The 17,859-nt window shown below is 38.6% G+C and overlaps 1 protein-coding gene across 5 annotated transcripts in view; it reads right to left on the bottom strand.

Annotated features, from left to right (window-relative positions):
- Positions 1 to 17,859, bottom strand: part of dgkh (diacylglycerol kinase, eta) — a 140,564-nt gene that overhangs the window by 109,028 nt on the left and 13,677 nt on the right. The window lies entirely within an intron of this gene.

The following is a 17,859-nucleotide window of genomic DNA, read 5'->3' as shown; positions in this document are numbered from 1 at the left end:
CCAGGTCCAATACCCTCAAATTCAAAACCATAAACTAAAACCATATAGGTCTACTTGCTATAGACTTAAAGGGATAGTTCACTTTAAAATGAAAATTCTGTCATTATTTATTCTTCCTCATGTTGTTCTAAATCTGTATGAATGTCTTTTTTTCTGATGAACACAAAAGAAGATATTTTGGGAAATGATGGTAAACACACAGCATATAGTGACTATAGACTTCCATAGTAGGAATAAAAAAATATGATGGAATTTAATGGGTACCGTCAACTGTGTGCTTACCATCATTTATCAAAATATTTTCTTTATCATTTATCACAATACTTCCAAAATATGTTTTCCTACTATGGAAGTCTGTGGTCACTATCATATCTGCTGTGTGTTTGCCATAATTTCTCCAAATATCTTTTTTTGTGTTCATCAGAAAAAAGAAATTCATACAGGTTTAAAACAACATGAGGATGAGTAAATGATGACAGAATTTTCATTTTAAAGTGAACTATCCCTTTAATGATATAACACTTGACATATTACGTAGGCTATAATTCTACAGAACTACTTTAACTCTTTCCCCGCCAGTGTTTAAAAAAAAAGTTGCCAGCCAGCTCCAGCGTTTTTCATGATTTTCACAAAAGTTTAATGCCTTCCAGAAAATGTTCTTCTTTAAATATATAAACATGCAATATACCAAATGAAAAAACAGAGCCTCTGCTTTCAAAAAAAAAAAAAAAACATTTCATCCTATGGTACCTTATGTAGTTCTTTTGTAATCAGCTTTTGAATATGGGTAGGTTTCTGCAAAAACACCACATTTTGAGCAAAAAGCAGAGATAATTCCATTTTTGTGATGGACTTTTCATAGAGATCCCATTCAGAGCGATCTTTAAAACAGACACGGACATGCAGCCGCTTGCCATATGGCAATACTTCCGGGTTTAAAAAGTTGCGGAAGGGCGCCACCTGCTGGATAATAGCGGTATTGCGGGAAGCCGGAAATACTCGTCATTGGCAGTGAAGCGTTTTCTCTTGATTGACGAGATATCTCGTCAATGGCGGCGAAAGAGTTAAACATCCGTGCAAGAAAGGAATGACGTTGAATAACAAAGGTTTCAGCACCAAAAAGCTCCTTAGATGTGTCTGTACAGGTGGTCAGTTAGAATGAGTAAAGTGCGGATACGCTGCTCTGTCAAAGGATATCGGGAGCTAAAGTGCACGTGTCAAGTGAGCATGTCTCCTAACTCCAACCCACAAGACTTTTGTTTAACTTAGTGACATAGGAAACACACCATTCAGTTACATGCCGCTGATATGTAAACAATGTTATAATGTGTATGAGCTGTAAGTGTAAAGGAAGCAGAATTTGAAAGTAGATATCAGCTTCAGGCGGCCACGTGCAGTAATAATAATATAATAATAAACTTTATTTTCTATAGCGCCTTTAAAGTAGCATCTCAAAGCGCTGCACAAGGGAAAAGTAACAAGCAATTATACAAGCAATACATAAAACAAGTCAAATATAAAACCACACAAAATAAGAACATAGGTCAGTTAAAAGAGAGATCAATTTTAAGTAAAAGCTACCCTAAAGAAATAAGCTTTAAGGGAGGATTTAAAAACACTAAGGGATTCTGCTTGCCTAATTGGAGCAGGCAAGGAATTCCAAAGCCTAGGAGCGACAGCTGAAAATGCCCTATCACCCATAGATTTTAAACGGGTATTAGGAACTTGTAAAAGGCCAGTTTCAGAGGAGCGCAAAGCACGCACAGGGGTGTAGGATACTAAAAGCTCAGTGAGATAGTGTGGAGCCAAATTATTTAAAGCCTTATATGTAAGCATAAGGACTTTGAAGTCAACCCGAAATCTGACAGTGTGGGTTTGCCCTTCAGAGGAAGGACCAGAAAGCTCTGCCAGGATCAAGTGCTCTCCAACACCAATTTCATGCTTGGGAGGGGAGTGACAATGCAAACGGCATAAAAGGAAACCCATTACTCAAAATATCCTGTCCTGGATGAATGGTATAAACATCTCTTTCAAAGCGCTGCCACTTGCCCTCCAAACACAAACTCGCAGAAGCTGCCAGATGACTGGCTTGAGTTTACCAGATTACATTTAAGAGGCTATAAACTAATGCATGCCAGATGAAGTCAGGCAAAGGTGGAAGGTTATCTGTGGTAAACTGTTAAACGTTAAGACACTGATGGTAAGAATTATATAAGAGTGATGTGCCTGCTGATAACATTGATTTGCACACTGTCTGAGTAGTTTTAGCACCTGATTCAAAACAATTTGGGTTAAAGACATGACATTAATTATTTTGTGTCATTATGGTTCAATTAAAAAGGGTTAAAATTTCAAAATAAATTTGCAGATTTCTAGCATACATTCTCTTTTTTGAGGACCAAGTTTGAAATTATGGTTTTATTTCATTTGAAAGAATATTTAGGGGATAATTGCAAAAATGTCAATGTGGTGTAACTGGTCTCTGTCAATTGGTGTAACTAGTATTTTTTTTTTATTAAAATATAAACATATTCATAAAAAAATGTGGAATAAAATATAATCATCTAGTTTAGTGTAATATGACTTTTTTAAATTTACATTTTTATATAATTTGTCAAAGATTATTTAGGAAACAGAGCTGTTTTCAGCATTATGTCAGGACAAACATTACAAAAACATTTAGAAAAATTTACATTTAGAATTTTTTTTTTAAATTATTATTCTTTTTTGATGATTATGCTTTTATGCCATCAAGGTGGGTAAAATATTTAATTTTTTTCATTCTTTTGCGCATTTGGTGGTTATATCATTTGACATTTTTAGGTCCTTTCAGTCTTAACTTTCATAAAAATGGTGCAAATGTAATTTTTATTGCATAACATTAACATAAATACACTGTGCATTGAAATAAACCTGATGCATGTTTTTAACTCTTTCACCGCCAGCGTTTTTTTAAAAAGTTGCCAGCCAGCGCCAGCCTTTTTCATGATTTTCACAAAAGTTTAATGCCTTCCAGAAAATGTTCTTCTTCAAATATATAAACAAACAATATACCAAATGAAAGAACAGACCCTCTGCTTTCAAACAAAAAAAACCCGTTTCATCCTACCTTGAGTAGTTCTTTTGTAAGCAGCTTTTGAATATGGGTAGGTTTCTGCAAAAACACCAGATTTTGAGCAAAAAGCAGAGATAATTCCATTTTTGTGACAGACTTTTCATAGAGATCCCATTCAGAGCAATCTTTAAAACAGACACGAACATGCAGCAGCTTGCCATAGAGCAATACTTCCGGTTTTAAAAAGTTGCGGAAGGATAGTGGATAATACCGGTATTGCGGAAAGACGGAAATACTCGTCATTGGCGGGGAAGCGTTTTCTCTAGATTGACGAAATACCTCGTCAATGGCGGGGAAAGAGTTAAAACAAGTTAAAAAAAATTCTCCATCTTGCCAAACCATTTTTGTCACTGACCCATTTATGCAAGCATTTATGAAAATGTCGCCCAAAAACTGAACAAGCACTGGACTGTACAGTGTGTCTATAATACTGAACAATTATAACACTAAGAATGCACCAAAAAAAATTATTTCTGGAAAGAAAAGTGGGTTTTGGTGCCACGTTGTTTAAATAACAAATGCATTTGCGCCCATTTTTGCGCCCATGGGAATGTCTGAAAACGAGGTATCTTTATGCACATTGTTGGAGCATTGCTTTTTTGAAGCAACTGAAATAGAGTGCGCCACTGACCAACTAAAACCTGGTCAAAAGTCAATGGCGCAATATGTATTGTTATTTAAAAAGCACGTTAGTAATATGCACCTATGAACGGGGCGACAACGCACATACACGCACATACACGTACGCTTATCACAGACACAGGAACGTGCACAAGCACAAAAAAAATGTTAAATATAAAAAATAAAAGGATTAATTTTTTTCAAATGCTTCACACTTTCGACGCATAAATTACAGATTTCTGGGCGCAAAATATGCGGGGCTTGCATGATTTCATAATCCCCGCATTTTAATCAAAACGTCACTTAAATCTTAGCACAAAGTTGAAAAATGTTGCATTTACTTCACACAAGCGCAGCCATGTCCCCTGTTGCCATGGAAACGTTATGAAGTGACTTCATTAAGTGACGTGAATTGAAAAGCTGCAAAAGCTGCAAACAGTTTTTGCAAGTTCCCGCAATTTCATCACATAAAATTGCATAAATATCCCGCATATTCCATCGCATTTTTTAAGAAAACATGCCGCAAGATCAAGGATTTTTTCCTGCAACAATCACAAAAAATCTTCGCGTTTTTCTGGAAGGACATACTGGACATACTGACATACATGAGTACAGATAACAGGACAAATTGTGGTATTTGTCCCACCCCTGCTCCTCTGCGATTGGACAGCCAAGTAAAAAGTGACATTTCACCGAAAGTTGAATTCTGTTTAAATATGGGTGCTAAGCGCTGTTCATGGAAAATCACAGAGTGCCCAACGCGGACAACCCCCCCCCAAACAATGTATTTCCATAAATAAAAAAAAAACAATGCAATTTTATTAACAACAATCTTAAACTGGTGGTCTTCTTCCTCCGCTTGTAGATTTTCCACTTACAAATTTGCCATGGTGTGAGTGCAACTGGCTTTTAAAGGGGATGTGACCCTCATTGGTTTATTGCACGTTACGCCCAAAACACACCCATTACTCATTAGGAGAATAGGAACAACCCTTTTAGACCATGTGCCGGGTGCGCCGACCATTTATCCAGTCATTAAACTAGCAAAAGTTGATTCGGACACGCCATAAGTGCACTTGCGCCGTGTGTTTTGGACTATGCCCTTAGATCGTTAAAATAGGATCCCAGTGACTTTGTCGCATATCTGTCATTTGAGGGCAAAAAAAGTTAGTGTGCAGCTTTAAAATATACACTTTTCGGCTTTCCCATTTTTTGGCTTGTTTTGGCCAAGAATTTTCCTGATGGGTGCATCATTAAAAATCGCAGTGCTACAACGTTCAAAACATTACGACTGACACAAGCCAAAAAAAGTCAAACTAAAGATATCTGGTTAACCATTGCAGACTGTCAAACGTTAGACATCAACTCAGTTTTCACACAGGCTGAATCACACCTGAGAGCTAAATCTCTTAACCCTGCTTGTATGCAAAACAATCCTCACGATCATGAAAACATCATAAAAATTGCATAGCCAGATAGTTGACACAGTCTCCAGTGAAAGTGACACTCCAGACAGCCCAACGCAAGCAACAATGGGTCGGAGGTCATTTGACATGAGGAATGCCACCAAACAGAAGATGGGGCAGACAATGAGGGTCTTCCTGTCAGCCATTCGCCTCAGCCTCACTGTCGTTTCACTTCATTTGGGCCCCTACCAACAAAACACAAGGGCCAGAGACCTGCAGGCAGTCGTGCTTCTTCCTGTTCATTCATCTACAAATATAGCAGGAACATGCAAGAAAAAAACAAACACAATCCACGGGCATATATGTGAGGACAGCTATTTATAGCAAAGGAAACATGCTCTCTGAGGGAAGTATTACAAACAGAGACGCAGAGTACGATTTGACATCCTGGTGCACAGCTGTGTCAACTTAAACACTGAATTCGTTCGCTAGTGCACTCGATGACACTCAGTTAAAACAACTCTTTTTTTAACTACAAAATATTCAATTCACTTTGCCTTTCCCTGAAAATGAACCATGTTTTTTTTTTGTAAAAGTGTAGTAACCATAGTTTTTTGGTGTATTGATTAATATTAGCAAAACCATGGTTTAACTACAGTAACCATGGTTTAACTATGGTTATTGAAAACCATTGATTACATTATTTACAAAACCAAAGGTTTGCATAATTTTTTTCTTTACAACATTTTTTTTACAAAAGTTTGCATAAGTTTGCCGAATATCTAACATTTTATAGGCTACATTATTAGAATTGCACAATTACAAAAATCAAGCAAGGTGATGAAAATAGGCTGGTTTAAAGGGACACTCCACTTCTTTTGAAAATATGCTTATTTTCCAGCTCCCCTAGAGTTTTGGAATCCTTTCATCTGATATCCAGCTCTTGTGGTACCACTTTTAGCATAGCTTAGCATAATCTATTTAATCTGATTAGACCATTAGCATCATGCTAAAAAATAACCAAAATGTTTTGATATTTCCTATTTGCACGAAAATAGTCTCCTGCTATTGAAAGTTACCAAGGGGACTATTTTCGGGCAGTGCGTAATATCAGGCGCTGCGTAATATCATTGCGTCCTTGTCATTGTCCCTTTAAAGATGTAGATGTAGTTGGTGGTTATGGCATATTTCTAAACTAAACAGAGGGTAATTTTATTCAAGTTATTTATTAAATGTCATCAAAAATTATTTAATTATTTCAAAAATAATAACATGATAACATAATAATAAACATGACAATAATGTTCAAATCTCGTTTTGCAACGAAACGATATCTGCAAAATAAGTGCCTGCTGCCTTGAACTTGAAAGGAGACGCTCGTGTGTGCCAGATATTCGCACAATCTCATGCGTAATCAGAGTTTACTGTTAAGGGAGTGTCTTGCATGTATTTAGGGAACGCGAGCGTCTCTTTTATCATAAACGGTTATGACGCGTCTCCAGCAAAACATGTGATGCACACAGGATCTCTCCACACGCATGACACATGTTTTGGAAAAGGGAACCACACACGTGACAATCCGAACACTTATTATGAATTAGCACATCCTCGGAAGAGCAGTCACGAGCCGCCACTGATATATATATATAAAAATATAAATATATATATATATATATATATATATATATATATATATATATATAATTTTTTTATGAACTATGTGTGGGGTAAAGGCCAAAAATGCCTATGTAGGTCTGTAAATTTTGGAAAGATCGGATTGCATCAGTCAGATCATCCACAGAGTGTAGATTGAACACTTTCACTTTTGTTGATAGCTTAATTATCAATATTGTTTGTATATTTTTGACCTTATGCAATTGGATGATTCGCGACCATTCTCAATTAATCTCATTCTTCCTCAGAAGCTTATTTGTTGACCCAGTCCTGATAATATCTGCATACCTGTCAAATGCCCGTTTTTAACAAATTACATGCAGGGTTATATCTGCATACCTGTCAAATGCCCGTTTTTAACAAATTACATTCATTCCCCATTAACAAACAATATGACATTCACCCAAAAATATAGCACCATCCGTCACTGCATTTGAGTTTCAAACTCTAGTGTGTCTTTACTCTTTGTATCATTTTGACCACTATAGTTTCTTTTTCTTGTCTTCAGTTCCCTTCCTGTTGCCAAGTGGGATAAGAAGTGATCTAATAATAGACTGTTTCTTTACGAAACTGTGAGATGGAGAACGGCTTAGTGCCAGACATGCATGACTAACCCCACTGCGGTATACTGTACACCCACACGCATACACACACACACACACACGCACACACATTTACTTTGCTATCTAAATGAAGACATTCCATAGACTTCTATTGTTTTATGGCCCGCTAGTTATGAATACTGGAACCTAATCCGCACCCTAAAAGATAAACACACACACACACACACACACACACACACACGCACACACACACACTTTTACATATAACAGTAAAGTCAACCGTAGCACATTGAGATCACACACAACAGCAGACTATGACACAGTTACACAACTCTCGTCTTGAACACTGCTTGTCTTCTGACAAAGCAAGACCAAAGTTTCTTCAGTAAGTAATTTAACAGACGGATGTCCTGTCAGCGAGGATATCCAGTTCCAGTTGCTTTCTTCATACACAAACACGCATGTTGTGTTTCCATGACATAAAGTCTGTGTAAAGTCAATTCAGAGAATTGTTTCTAAACACATTATAAATGTAAAAAAAAATTATGTTACAAAGACTGTGAACTATGTAGTACTGAATTGTGGAGTAAGATTAGTGAAATAAGGATTTTTTGGGGCGGACCTATGCTACGTTTACACGTGGGCGGCTATTTTCATAAACGGACATTTCAACCTCTCCAGTTTCAAAAATAACATCGTGCACACATGTCAGTTTTCAGAAAAGTGTTCATTTACAAATACTCGTGTATAGACGGTTTCATCGGACGCACGTGCACTGACGCGATATACGTCTGGATCCGAACTTTACTTCCGGTTTCGTTTTTTCAATGGTCTGACTAGTTACTAAACTGATCTCTTGAACAAATGCCTCGTCAAAAATAATAAATGTTTTGGCTTCCTATGTAATCTATGTGTTGTTATTTTTGCTTGTTATATAAATAAACTACGTTTAAAGAACTTTGTTGTAATTTATTGTTAGCCGAGTTTAACTGAAGTTACATGCGGACCACGACAGCCGCTTGTTTATGTTGTTACTGTTGAAACCGTCTATATATGCCTTTAAGACAGTGTTTCCCAATCCTGGTCCTCAGGCACCCCCTCCCAGAAAGTTTTAGATGTCTCCTTATTTAAAACACCTGATTCGACTCATCAGCCTCCTTCCAAAAGGGTAAACATGTCTCCCTAACAAGCTGATGAGTTAAATCAGGTGTGTTAAATAAGGAGACATCTAAAACTTTCTGGGAGGGGGTGCCCGAGGACCAGGGTTGGGAAACACTGCTTTAAGAGCATGCCAAACCTGTAGGTGGCAGTGTAACGAGAAGCTAAAGCCCATGTAAGCCAATCAGAGTCCCGAAAATAGCAACATCAGCAACAAATCACTTCTTGTTCCTCTTTTAAACAAGGTTACATTTTTGGCGTAGGTGCGAGCTCTGGTGCATACTGTGACGTGGCTGCCTAAACACCCGTTTGTCTCAGTTTACATACAAACAGGCAAACAAAGATTTTCAAAATCTCCACTCTGAGTGTTTAGAAAGAATCGGTTTCAGAGGCGAATTCTCTGTTTGCGTGTAAACAAAGGGAAATATCTCAGTTTTTCAAAATAACCATGCAAACCAGGCCCTAAAATCATGGCTCGATGACTAGGGTTGGGTACCGTTCACATTTTTACCGGTACCGGTTCCGATACCGGTACCTGGAATTCGATACTGGTACCCAGCGGTACCTTTTTCGGTACTTTACTCTGACTTAAAGGCATCTAGTGGTGAGGTTGCGAAATGCAACCAACGGCTTAGTCCATGTCTCACCCCTCGCTTTTGAAACACATAGAAAAGCTACGGTAGCCGCCACCGGACAAACATTTCATTGTTGGAGACAACTTAGTAAAAGAAATTGTCCTTTAAGGGCTTCTGTAGAAAACTGGCAGCACAAAATGGTGACTTCCATGTAAGGGGACACTCAGAATATGTAGATAAAAAGGTCTCGTTTTAAGGTAATAAACACATAACGGTTCATTATGTAAGGTCTTTATACACCCCTGATTATATAGTTTTGTAAATTATTTTGCATTTCTGTCAAAAGATCCTTCTAAAAATGACACACTGCACCTTTAAGTGACTTTCGGTGGACATAATAAGCCCAAACCTCTCATTTTCAACATTTTGTTATTTATTTCAAAATGTTTAATAATACACACAATCTTTACAAAAAAAATCCCTATAACATCCAGGGCATATGTCTTACATATAAATAAATAAATAAAACATATAAGTAAGATAAATGATCAATGAACATAAACGTCATAAAAGCAACATAAAAGTAAACTTTTATGTAGAAAACAATACAGAGCGAGTGTTCTCTAAGGCAAGGGATACAGTGAGGATGTAGAAAAGGACTGGACACAGATACTTTTTTGCCAAGCTGGCCAGCATTGGCATTTGGTCCGCATGTGGTTGAATGTGTTCTCGAACAGCCACACGGACCGCCTTCTCTCCGTCCATTTATCTAATCTGAGGTATTGAGCACAAAGTTTTACGTCATTTCTGACTTTTAGCGTGAACACACAGTCTTAGGCTTTCATTGATAAAACTAAAAGCGGCTGATCGTCGCAGTTTCATTTTGCGAACGCATGAAAGTTGCGCGGTCTTATTTCATTAATTGCGCTGAAAAATCAGAGAAAGCGCCAACATATTCATGTACAAAACACTGTGCAGCATGTTTACTTAAAACACAAGCAGCGCCAAATTAGTTCGCGTCCATTTAAACAGTCATTACTCCAGCTCGCGCTAAAAGGAAAGCAGAGGGACTTCCCCGCAGTCTCCACGGACCACCACTCAAAGTAATCAGGACAGAAGCGGTCGAAAGTGGACAAAAGAGACGGACTGGTGTTGATAAATACCAGGTGTTTACAGAATTTGTCTCTCTCGTCCACTTGTGATCCGATCGACGAAAACGCATCTTAATAAGCCCTCTTGTGCTTTTAAATACACATCGTGTAAGTGCTTCCTCAGGTTGGCTGTATTACACTGCCTGCCTTGCACTTACTGCACTTATATTGCAGGTAGCATTGTCTGCATCATCCTTTGTGAAATTTAACCACACGTTAGATCGCTTTTTGTTAGCCATTAAGCAAGTTGCAAAGGGGTGTCACCAAGTTCCCACACGGTCTCTCTCTCTCTCTCTCGGGCGCGCGCGTACCAGACGCGGCGCACGGACATGTTCTCTCAGGTACCGAAATTGAGCACCGATTGATTTTATGTGAATCGATACTGGGTAGTACCGACGCAATTCGGTCGGTGCCTATAAAAGTACCGAGTTCGGTGCCCATCCCTATCGATGACGCACTGGAACCACCGAGCATGGCCCCGCCCCTAACACAATCACAAACATCAATTCAGGTTGTAGTGGTGTTTAAAAGTTGAAAGAGATGGCAGCTTTCCTGCGAGTGGGTGTGGTTTCAGTGCTGACAGTGGACACGCCCACAGCTTTTGAGAGCAGAGAATCCTGCACATTTTTCCAAGAATTTGATAACTTCTTTTATTTACTTAAGGGTTTTATCAGCATTCAAATTTGTCTGGGTGGTTAATATCACATTTTTCTGTGGTGTGACAAACTGAGAACACATATTTAAGGTCAACTTTACATAGGCTTTAATGACTTTTATACTGTGTATTTAATGTCCTTCACCTAACCAACCCAACCCAACCCGTAAACCTAACCCTCACAGAATACTTTTATCATTTTCACATTTTAAAATAAACATAATTTAGCTTGATTTATAAGTTGTTTTTCACGTGGGGATCAAAGGTCTGGTATCTTTGTGTGGACTGTAGGGTTTACCACGTACACACAGGTGCGCACACACATACCGGGGATGTGTTGAGTTGATCACATTACAGTAATAAATTGTTATACTCTTCATAAATCCTTTGTGAATAAGGAGTCTGTGAGATTATATTCAAATCTCTGAAAATCCTTTCATTGTGGTTTAATTCATCTGAAATGGTTGCAAAAATGGGTCACCTGCCTGTTTTGATTCATAAGTATCACAGACAGTGGGGAAAACAATGCTAAGTGAAAAGAATAAAATGTGACTAACCATAAAATCATACACACTTAAAGCGATAGTTCACCCAAAAATGAAAATTCTCTCATGTTGTTACAAACCTGTATAAATTTCTTTGTTTTGATGAACACGAAGAAATGTATTTTTGAGGAATGTTTGTAACCAAATCGATCAGAAGCCAGATTGACTTACATAGTATTCTTTTATCCTACTATGGGCATCAATGGGGTCTCTGATTGGTTTGGTTACAAACATTCCTCAAAATATCTTTCATCTTGGACTTCTTCAGCTACTGTTGGATTTATTTTGTTGTCACTGTACACTCATTCATTTAAGTGGTCGAAAATAAATTTCCAGAAATACTGTATCTCAGATCATTAGGACTGTGACGGTTGTCATAACCAGTGCGACTAGCAGTGGTGTGCACATCACAAACTATGAAAAATATAATGTACAATCTCACCCAGCGAGATGTCTTCAAGTTCGTGTGAATGCTAATGGCCAGCAAACTCAAAGTTAATGCGCTATTTGCAAGGGGAGAAAAAACTATCAGTGATGACCCGCTGGATTGGGGGCGGAACAAAGAAGCAATATATTCTCTCGAGGTCACTCAAGGTTGTGAAAAAGTATCAATCTGCACTACCGGTTTACCATCAGAGCGCGTTTTAGCGCAGCTGTAAACATTATAACCCCAATAAAGTTCCTCGCTTGAATGTTGTGTTGTTTCACAGATGGACATAGGCACATCCCGTGGGTGCTTTAAAAATTTGTGAGCCTCTCTGATTGGTGAATATCATGAGGGGCACTTTACAATTTGTGTCTAAAAGCGTTGCTTTCCTTCTTTTCCAAGCGTTTGGGCGCTCCAGAACATCTGCCGTTGCTAAGTAACCTAAGCATTGCTTGGCAGTGTGTCAAGCACCCACCGGCGGAAAAAGAAATCTTTGAAAAACTGTTTGGTTATTTTTTAGCGCAATGCTAATGGTCTAATCAGATTAAATGGATTATGCTAAGCTATGCTAAAAGTGGTAGCGCCAGACCCGAAAATCAGCTGAATACTTTCCAAAACTGTAAAAATAAGCTGGAAAATTAGCATATTTTCAAAAAAAGTAGAGTGTCCCTTTAAGAAACGAATAAATTTTTATATTTCAAAATGTATGCATTATATATCAGCCTATATGCGCATCCACACACATTCTATAACCACCGTGGTGAATTGGTGCATTACCATAACAGTGGTAAAATACTTCTCTGCTGCATAAGTAATGTGTGCATAGCACGCAGTTATATCACGAACACGCCGCTCCGTTCTGCAAAGTTAAAAATACCACTTTCACAGAAACTTTGTAGCATAGCTTAAACTGGCCTAGCAATTACACCTTGTCAGTTGTTGGCACATAATTTTCTCATCTCTAACGACACAGAGTCATTGTGTACTGAGAAGACAGAGCACAAGGTAACAATTACACTGGTCAGGATGGTCAGGCGTGGGGAGGGGAAGCGGCTGACAGTCAGTGGAACGTGGCTATACGGTCGGGGGAGGGAGGGGGCATCATTAAAACCCTGTTCAAAGCTGTCCAGACCCCCGGTCTCCCCACATACTGCCTGCCTCCTTCAGAGACAGCTAATGACTGCAAATACCGGCCTGTTTCCTTCAATCGCCTTTGGTGGCTCTGTGTACCGACATGCATTGTGCGGTCCTTCTACAAGCGGCGCTATTATGAGCGTCTATTGAAAGATTGAATGCTGAGTATGATGGGCCTAGCGAGTAGGTCATTGAGAAAACAAACCAGTCAATCAGTCACTGTTAAACAAGGTCATCTGGACAGGAAATGCACAAAGCAAGAGCCAATTACAATAAAGATGAGAATTACAGCTTAATGAGGAATATAATATCGTCCCTGTTCAATCTTCTCAATAGGTTGTTGACTTTGCTTGAGAATCTGTTATGGACAAAAAGGAATTTAATACGCATGTATGGAATGTCAATGCAACACAAGTGCTTTGTCCAATGTAGTGTTCAGAAGGTCACAGGGTTTTGTGGTTTGCATTTCTAACCAGAATCCTTATTAAAACTTACAGCTCATGTCTAAGGGTCAATGGCATGAGTCTCATTCGGAAATACAATAAAGCAATTCATTCAAACCTTTTCTATTCTGAACGTTTCTTCAATGCGTTTAAAACGAAAAATTATTATTTTGTGTATTTGGTATAATACAATGTGTTTGCGTGGTTTATGGTTAAAAAACACATTATTTCCACATACCATACATTTTTCTAGCTCCAGATATCCTGTATTCCGCAAGCGCACTGATTTTGTACAAAACTCATCGATCTGAAAAGCACTGTGTCACTGATTGGCCAGCTAATCTGTATGTTGTGATTGGCCTAAATACCTCTGATGGAAAGTGACGCTCCTTACCATGTTTGAAAGATTCAGTCACAATGCAATGCTAAAATTAATTATGATAATGTTGGTCTTGTCTACATCACCAATCCCAGAAAGTAAACTGTTGCCTACAATCCGTGTGTTTGTTGTAGTCAAAGAAAAGAGATTTACTTTGGAGACGATAACTTGTGTAATCGTTTACTTTGGGGTTTTTACCTTTTGCATATCATTAACGTACTAATACACACTTACTCAGGGTTCACAAAAGCCACATTTGAGGCGTTAAATTTGCATCTACCGCATCTAGATTGCCGCTTGAACATTTTGAGTTTACAGGTTTCGTTATCGCGTGAACGCCGTGCATGAAATTCTAGTTATAGAGACATTCACGCGGAAATTCGCGTCATGGGAGGGGCTTCTGCAACTCCACACGCTTTCTGTAATCACGTCACTACTAGAGCAATCTCTTGATTGGTTCACGCCAAAGTTCAAATTTTTCAACTCACGAGTTTCCCGCGGCAAACGCTCAATTCGCGTCATTCATGAATCGCGTCTACCGCGCCGCGCTAAATGCCTCATTAGCGCCAAGAGACCTCCAGACGCACGTCAACGCGTCTTTACATTGACTTAACATTGAAATCACCCCTGCTGAAAAAAACAATAAAACCATTACAGAAAATTCTAATGGTTTTATTCGTTTTATTTGGAATTTTATTGGTTCTAATGTAATATGGCCCAAAACACACTACAGTGTATTGGTTTTTGTTGGTCTCTAATGGTATGTATTGGTTCTAATGGAATATGTATTGGTTCAAATGGACTATGGCCCAAAACACACTACAGTGTAGTGGTTTTAATGGTAAAAGCTAACGGTTCCTATTGGTTTTTAAAGGAATAGTCTACTCATTTTCAATATTAAAATATGTTATTACCTTAACTAAGAACTGTTGAATCATCCCTCTGTCATCTGTGTGTGTGCACGTAAGCGCTGAAGCGCGCTGTGACGCTACGATAGCATTTAGCTTAGCCCCATTCATTCAATGGTACCATTTAGAGATAAAGTTAGAAGTGACCAAACACATCAACGTTTTTCCTATTTAAGACGAGTAGTTATACGAGCAAGTTTGGTGGTACAAAATAAAACGTAGCGCTTTTCTAAGCGGATTTAAAAAAGGAACTATATTTTATGGCGTAATAGCACTTTTGGGAGTACTTTGACTCGGCGCAGTAACACCCTCCCTCTCCCATGATGAGAGGGAGAAGGGGAGCAGACTTTTCAGGTGAGTCCAAGTACTCGCAAAAGGACCACCACGCCACAAAATATAGTTCCTCCTTTAAATCCGCTTAGAAAAGCGCTATGTTTTATTTTGTACCACCAAACTTGCTCATATAACTACTCGTCTTAAATAGGAAAAACGTTGATGTGTTTGGTCACTTCTAACTTTATCTCTAAATGGTACCATTGAATGAATGGGGCTAAGCTAAATGCTATCGTAGCGTCGCAGCGCGCTCCAGCGCTTACGTGCACACACACAGATGACAGAGGGATGATTCAACAGTTCTTAGTTAAGGTAATAACATATTTTAATATTGAAAATGAGTAGACTATTCCTTTAATGGAAACAATTCTGTAATGGTTTTATTGTTTTTTTTCAGCAGGGGCTCGTGCTTGACGCCTCTACCGCGGCTGGTCTGAACGCAGCATTACACACCATAGGAAATGTTAAATCGTGCATCAGACAATATTGCTCTTTAAAACTGGGTCCCAGCGTGGATAAATCTAAAACCAACACCCTGGCGTGTTCATGTGTACAGTACAGCCTATCCATATATTTTAGTCCCTTTTACACTTTTTCTCTCTGGAGAAACCATTCACGTGCATTTATTTTCTGTGACTATGAACTTTATCATGAAGTGCACAGTTATATTATGCTGGCAAATGATCTCAGTTTCAGCACGTATAGTGAGAAGCTTCCCGATCGCTGCCTTATTCCAGTTTGCACATATTTCTCATTGTGAATGTTGATCTGTATTTAAAACCCCAGTGTCAAAGAGCTGAACGATAACTTGTTGCGACGACACACACATCTTTACTATGACAGGCCTCTTATGGCATGTTTCTGCCTTTTGTTCACACAGAACACATTTTTTAGATGACGCCAAGTTTACAGAGGGGGAAAAAGATTGGATTAAAAAAAAACTGGATTGGGAAAGCTCTGGCTGTGTGGATGTGGCCTAAGTGTTCCTGTGGCTTAACTTGCAGAGCATTGAGTTAACAGCATAAAAGGTTGTGGGTTCACTCCCCAATGAACACACAAACTGATAAAAATGTATACCTCGAAGGCAGTGTAAGTTGCTTTAGATGAAAGTGTCCGCCAAATGCATAAATGTAAAATAGTGAGTTAAATATCAAAACAACCAGGGAGTTTCGAAGCACAGAATCCATGTCATATGGGTTATTCCCTTTCTCTCTCTAACAGAAAACACTTTTCTGAATTACATCGATTGGCTTGATTGTCTTGACATACATGTCAGAACAAACCTCTTTTACATTATTCCAGTCCACGGCATATTCAAAAAGGGGGCAAGGTCTATGTCACAATGCACGGCACTATCAAAGGCGGCTTCTGAAAACTCTCGTCATCTTCAGTGTTTACACCTGAGGAGCTGAACCTTGCACTTATGTTCAGGTGCGTGACATCTACAAAACACAAAGCAGTTGCCCAATCGCCAATCTATAGCCCTTTTCAGACAGATTACGAAAAATGCACAGTAAATGCATGCCTGTATTTGATTTTGGTTTATCGATTTAGCTGAAGGATCTTAAAAGCAAGCAGAAAAGATGCAAGTGCACTACTTCAACATGTTCAAGCCACAAAAAAGCGTGCGTGAGATTCTCCGTGGGTGAGAACATGCTTTATGCCTGTGGCAAATCCCATCCTGAAGCTCCACAATTAGATCACCATTCATGCATTTAGTGCTCTAAAACACAGGATCATCCACGCAGTTGAGCCAAGCAGACCCATATAACCCAATAAGACAACCTGTCAGATAGCAGAGAAGATTGCTGATGCTGTCATGTATTTCCCTTTGTTATTCTTTGCACCTGGATGTCAGCTTCCTGATGTTGATCCCCACCTGCTGAAGAACAACCCTTAAAGGGACACTTCACTTTTTTTAAATAAGCTAATTTTCCAGCTCCCCTGGAGTTTAACATTAGATTTTTGGAATCCATTCAGCCAATTTCCGAGTCTGGCGGTACCACTTTTAGCATAGCTTAGCATAATCCATTGAATCTGATTAGACCATTAGCATCGCGCTAAAAAATAACCAAAGAGTTTTAATATTTTTCCTATTTAAAACTTGACTCTTCTGTAGTTACATCGTGTACTAAGACCGACAGAAAATTAAAAGTTGTGATTTTCTAGGCCGATATGGCGTTATAATCAAGGACTTTGCTGCTGTAACATGGCTGCAGGAGGCACAATGATATTACGCAGTGCACGAAAATAGTCTCCAGCTATTGAAAGTTACTAAGTTTTCCCCATGTAATAAAATGGGTCAAAGGCAGTCATCAACTAATATGGGTTAATATTAATATTGCTGCTCATGTATACTTTTATTGTGTTAAAGTTCCTGTTTTTTCTGTGTTTTTGAAGCTTTGATTATGTTTCCAGTGCACAATAAAATGTGTGTTCATGTTTCACGTGTAAAAAACGCGGTATTTTTCACATAATTTACTTATCTGTATAGCGCTGTTTTCACTGTCCTCAAAACAGGCTGATGTCTTCTTTGTTCTATGAAGTCCCTCCTTCAGAAATACGTAACAAGTTCTGATTGTGTAGTTTGTTTAGCGTGTTGTGATTCGATAGCAGCTTAGCTTGCCGTTAGCTTAGCTAGCGACTGACGTATTCCTGTGGGCGGAGTTTAGACAAAAAACTGTTCTAGTGACGTCATTAATGCAGGAAGTAGAGGGCTGTAGAATTCTGCTAAAGAAAATATATTCTTTGAGCTTTATCATTTTACAGGTA

The sequence above is a fragment of the Misgurnus anguillicaudatus genome, chromosome 17, assembly GCF_027580225.2.
Source record: "Misgurnus anguillicaudatus chromosome 17, ASM2758022v2, whole genome shotgun sequence".
In the NCBI taxonomy this organism is placed as follows: domain Eukaryota; kingdom Metazoa; phylum Chordata; class Actinopteri; order Cypriniformes; family Cobitidae; genus Misgurnus; species Misgurnus anguillicaudatus.
The sequence above is the reverse complement of the archived record's forward strand: the minus strand, read 5'-3'. Positions and strand labels throughout refer to the sequence as shown.